The following is a 5,529-nucleotide window of genomic DNA, read 5'->3' as shown; positions in this document are numbered from 1 at the left end:
GGGGAGATCGAGCTCAAGTATGTCAACACTCATGATAACCTTGCAGACATTTTCACGAAGCCCTTGGATGAAGCAAGATTTCGCGAGTTAAGGCATGAGCTAAATATCATTGATTTGAGCAATGTGACTTGAACCCGTGCACCCCCCACCACACTCAACTTGTTGTCTAGTTTAGATGTAGGCATGGACATAGGGGGAGGGTTGTTCTCTCAATGAACTCTTCCTCCCCCCATTATGCATAAAACGATCAACTCTTTCACATTAGCCATTTTTGATGGTACTTGTGCTTCAAAGACGAGTTTTGGTCATGGGCCCAAGGATAATTCTTCGAGGTGCCATACCAATTGACTCAAACATAGGTGGCTCCGGCCACCGCCCTCTCTTGAGAGAGGCCAGAGCCCGTCTCTCTTTTGTTTGTTTGCCTTGTCAGAGTGGGTTCCGGTTCGTTTCTTGTGTTTTTGGTGTCTTGTTGTTCCTTAGTTTAGTTTCTTTGCCTTCCCGTCCTTTTCGTTCGTTTTTTGGGGTCTAGAAGCACTTTTCGGTTGCTGGCGGTACTACCGCCGCTGGCGAGCGGTACTACCGCTCCAAGTGGTACTACCGCCCGCCAGCGCGGTACTATCGCTGAGAGGCGCGGGGTGGGGGGTTTTATCGGGGCAGGGGGAGTTTCTTCTCCCCCATACCCATTCGCACGCCCCCACGCCTGTTCTTCTCTCTCTGCAGCAACCGGCGCCGCGGGAGGGCTCCGGCGGATCTCCCTTTCCGGGCCGTCCCTCTCCATTCCTTTCGGTGGAAACGATCCCCACCTCGTCCTCTTTCCATGGATGCCGGTACTGCCCCTGTTCTCTTGTTCTTTTTGTCTAGGTTTCCAATCTAGCATCTTAGGGGCAGTAGCAATTGCATCTCTAGATTTTTGGCCAAATCTAGGCTTGAGTTGGATGGAGAATGCTTCTAGGCAGTGTGGTTTGTTGTTTGGTTGGAGTATATTTGAATTTGGTTGGACGGTAGTGCCGGATCTGACCACGGTAGTAGGAAACTGCTGTTTCCCCGCCCCGAGCGGTACTACCGCCCCCACCAGGGCGGTACTACCGCTTGGAGCGGTACTACCGCTCTTTGTGGAGCGGTACTACCGCTCATGGCGGTACTACCGCTCATATCGCGGTACTACCGCCCTCCACCAAATTCCTCTATATTACTACCTTTCCGTGTGTCTTTTGCTCGTGTTTTGTGGCTTATTCTTGTGCTTTCTGGTTGTTTGCGTGTTCTGCTGTGTGGTTCCAGGTGATGAGGTCCCTGAGCATCAGGCTCGTCGTGTCAATCCCGGACGTGCAACGTCCAAGCGCTACCGTACTACCGAGCCTGCCAGAGGATCCTCAAGTGCTCCACCTCCACCTCCACCTCCACCTCAACTCCAGAAGAAGCCAGGAGTCAAGCCAAAGCCCGGCAAGACAGTGCCAGAAATGCCGCCAAAAGAGTTCTGGGCAAGGCGCCGCCGCAACCCGTATGAAGTTGACCAAGACCCCACTTTGGTCAACCGTCCGTTCTGGAACAGGTTTCAGTTTGCTATCTTCTTCGATGTTATCAAAGCGAAGAAGAATTTCTATGTCAACATGCACTCCATCGAGACCGACCATATGGAGAAAGATCCTGACTACTTTGGTGAAGCACTTCAGATGTGCACTCAACTGAACATTCTTGAGATCCTGAAATTCAACAAGGACTTTGATGCTGATATAGTGGCCCAATTCTATGCCACGGTTCACCTTGGGACTGATGAGGGCAGGACTCTCACCTGGATGACCAATGGCAAGCTGCTTTCTGTCAAGTGGAAAGCGTTCATGCAGCTGATTGGGGTGCAAGATCTAGGGCTTGAGTCTCCTGTTGGCTTTCGACCTCACGCCCGCACCCATTGCACTCACAAGCAAGCTCTCTGGCCATACTGCACTCTGAAGATCAACCCTGAGACACACAAGGAAACCTATGAGCTGCCTGCCTATCTGGATATCCTTCACCGCATCTTCAGAGAGACGCTTTTCCCTCGCATTGGGAATCTGGACCAGGTTCACTCTTATCTCGTGGACATGCTTCTTTTCTGCCAGCGTGAGAAGGAAAATCCCACCAGAGAGTCTTTGGATATCTCTCATGTTATGTGGTCTGAGCTGTTGTCTGCTATCTCCGAGCGTAAGTGCCCGATCTATGGTCCGTTCATCATGCTACTCATTGAGAAGGCTTGGGATCATGTATACCCTATGGTGCCTCTGGAGTGTGGAGAGTTGATCTCTCACGATGTCAAGCGTCTGAGGAAGAAGGATCACACGGGCACTCAGGCCCCTAAAACTGGAGTTCCTTCGTTTGCTGCCGCCATGGAGACAGAGGAGGAGCCTGCCGCTGATGATGATGAGGATGATGACTACATACCTTCTGCGGCAGAGCCCTCTTGGGCTAAGAAGCTCAAGTCTAAGATGAAGAAGCTGTTCTGCATGGAGGCTCACAGCCAGTACATGACTCATGTGGCTGAGAAGAAGGCTCGCGGTCGTCACAAGGAGCTCATGCGTCAGTTGGGTACTACAGTCAAGAGTGGATCTGAGGACCAGCTTACTGAGGAGGAAGAGTGGATTCAGCAGCACTGCCCGTGGACTGATTCTGAGGCTGAGCACTTCCAGACTGACGACGGTGGTGCCGATGATTCTGCTGGGCTCTGATGCGTGTGTCCCTCATTTGCTCTCACCTGGAGCAGTAGCAACACTCTCTCTCCTTTTTGGTGTCTCGATGCCAAAGGGGGAGAGAGTTTAGGGATTTGCGAGTGTGTCTTTGTCATCTCTTTCGTGTCTTGTCGTGTTTTCCTCGCATTTGCTTTGGTTGGTTTGTCTGTGAGACCTAAGTTCGAGTAAGACGTAAGTTCGAGTCATATGGTGTAAGACATATGCCACCTTCTTTTTTCAGTATCTTTATCTATGTCTATCTAGCTCAGGAGTTGCGTACTTATCTTGTTATATCATCTATGCTGCTCTCATACACCATGCTTAGATTATTGGTCTCTAAAATGTAGGGGGAGCTTTGATCCTAGTATGTGTACTGTGCAGTCCAAAGCACTTATCTAAACTAGCACACATCTAGGGGGAGCCCATCTACATATTAGGACCTAGGGTTTGTATGCTTACATATATATATCATGTTTATGCAAATCCCGTGTTGTCATCAATCCACCAAAAAGGGGGAGATTGTAAGGGCATATTTATTCCCCAGTGGTTTTGGTGATTGATGACAATGCTTTTGCGGACTAATCGTGTGCGTTAAGTTCTTTCAGAGAATCATCCATTGGCACGAGACGATTTCCTCCCCTCGGTGTTTTATTCAAGACGGTGTAACTCCTGCGTTTCGTTGTTGGTGGACTAGTTCCGTAGGAGTCACCATACTATTAAGAGGGGATCCGCTTTGGTAAGACTAGGGTGGAATCAACACGTACACATCCCTATCACACCCATCGTCTTCCCTTCGCATCGTTGGAGCTGCTCTTCTCTTCCAGTTCCCTCTTCGTCCTGTGCCAGCGGTAGTACCGCGATCTACAACGGTAGTACCGCCGAAGCCCCACAGCGGTAGTACCGCTCCAAGTGGTAGTGCCGCTCCGTTGAGCGGTAGTACCGCTCGGGGGATCGGCCGTAGTACCGCGCCTACTACCGCCTCGATTCGGGACGATGTTTTCTCGTGTCGGGTTTTGCGGCACTACCAGCGGAAGTGGAAGCGGTAGTACCGCTCCGAGCGGTAGTACAGCTCCTACTCCGCGGTAGTACCGCTCTGGGGCCAGTGGCCTGGGTTTCCTTTCTGCGCGGTAGTACCGCTGAGCAGGGAGCGGTAGTACCGCTCGTAGCGATAGTGCCGCCCTTCCCCAGCGGTAGTACCGCTCTGTGCGGGGCTGCTCAGTGGGGTAACGGTTGGATGTGTTCCCCCACTATATAAAGGGGTCTTCTTCTTCCTTGTTGACCTACCTCTTTCCCCCAAAGCTCCATTGTTGCTCAAAGCTCCATTTTCGCCCGATCTCTCTCCCTAGCCAATCAAACTTGTTGATTTGCTCGGGATTGGTTGAGAAGGCCCAGATCTACACTTCCACCAAGAGAAATTTGATTCCCCCACTTATCCTTTGCGGATCTTGTTACTCTTGGGTGTTGAGCACCCTAGACGGTTGAGGTCACCTCGAAGCCATACTCCATTGTGGTGAAGCTTCGTGGTGTTGTTGTTGTTGTTGGGAGCCTCCGATTGTTGTGGAGATAGCCCCAACCTTGCTTGTAAAGGTTCGGTCGCCGCCTTCAAGGGCACCAATAGTGGAATCACGGCATCTCGCATTGTGTGAGGGCGTGAGGAGAATACGGTGGCCCTAGTGGCTTCTTGGGGAGCATTGTGCCTCCACACCGCTCTAACGGAGACGTACTTCCCTTAAAAGGAAGGAACTCCGGTAACACATCCTCGTCTCCACCGGCTCCACTCTTGGTTATTTCGTGCCTTTACTCCTGCAAGCTTACTTGTTGTTTCATCCCTTGCTTGCTTGTGTTGTAGTCTTTATTGCATCATATAGGTTGCTCACCTAGTTGCACTTCTAGACAACCTTTTTGTTGCAAAGTTTAATTTGGTAAAGAAAAGGTTAAAAATTGTTAGTTGCCTATTCACCCCCCCCCCTCTAGTCAACCATATCGATCCTTTCAATTCAGAAGAGTGATCCATACTTAGCCTCATATATTGCCAAACAATCTGGTGCTCACAAAAATTTGAGCAACACTTTCCAATGCATGTCACCGTTGCATCAACTCATCGTTGCCGCTCCTTCTACCGGGCCTAATCCATTGGCATCCCAGATATGAACTAGTCTTGCCTTGCTCATTAACTATGTAGTACAAGTCCCATAAACTGAGTGGCTAAAGGAACAAACTATAACCATCAGTCCTCCCAAAATATTAAGGGCACTTCTACCATTGGTCAATCAGTTTCAGTCATGTTAAGGACATCTACAACTCTATAATATGAAGTCATGACGATGATCGGCCTTGGCTGATGAGTCTCGACATCGGCTCAAAGTACGCAGGGGACTACGGTTAGGCCGGTGGAGTGGGAGGAGGAGGCCGAAGGAGAGGAAGAAGGCAACAGTTAGCCTGGCTTCAAGAGTGTGGGTCGCAAGAACGGGAAGAGGAGGATGAACGAGAGAGGAAGAAGACATACATGAAATTCGGTTGGCACAAAAATTATTCTGGCGACCAATCCCATAGTATTTACTAAACAAATTGATAAAGAGGGCATACATTAGGCATGTGCTTAGATAAATTGGTTGATTCATTTACTTGCATTTGTTCCATATCAACGCACGGACATACTCTGAGTTCCTATTTAGTTTGACATTTTTAGTAGATGGTTTAGTGTCAATCTAAAACAAAATGTGATTTGAAGAACTACTGGTGTTATAGATTTGCTAGGACTAATTAAGCTGTGCACGCCTAAATCCTTTCCTGATGTTTTTCAATGTTGAGATTAGGCTTTTAGAAAATG

This window comes from Triticum dicoccoides, chromosome 5B (assembly GCF_002162155.2).
Source record: "Triticum dicoccoides isolate Atlit2015 ecotype Zavitan chromosome 5B, WEW_v2.0, whole genome shotgun sequence".
In the NCBI taxonomy this organism is placed as follows: domain Eukaryota; kingdom Viridiplantae; phylum Streptophyta; class Magnoliopsida; order Poales; family Poaceae; genus Triticum; species Triticum dicoccoides.
This window is presented reverse-complemented; position numbering follows the sequence as displayed.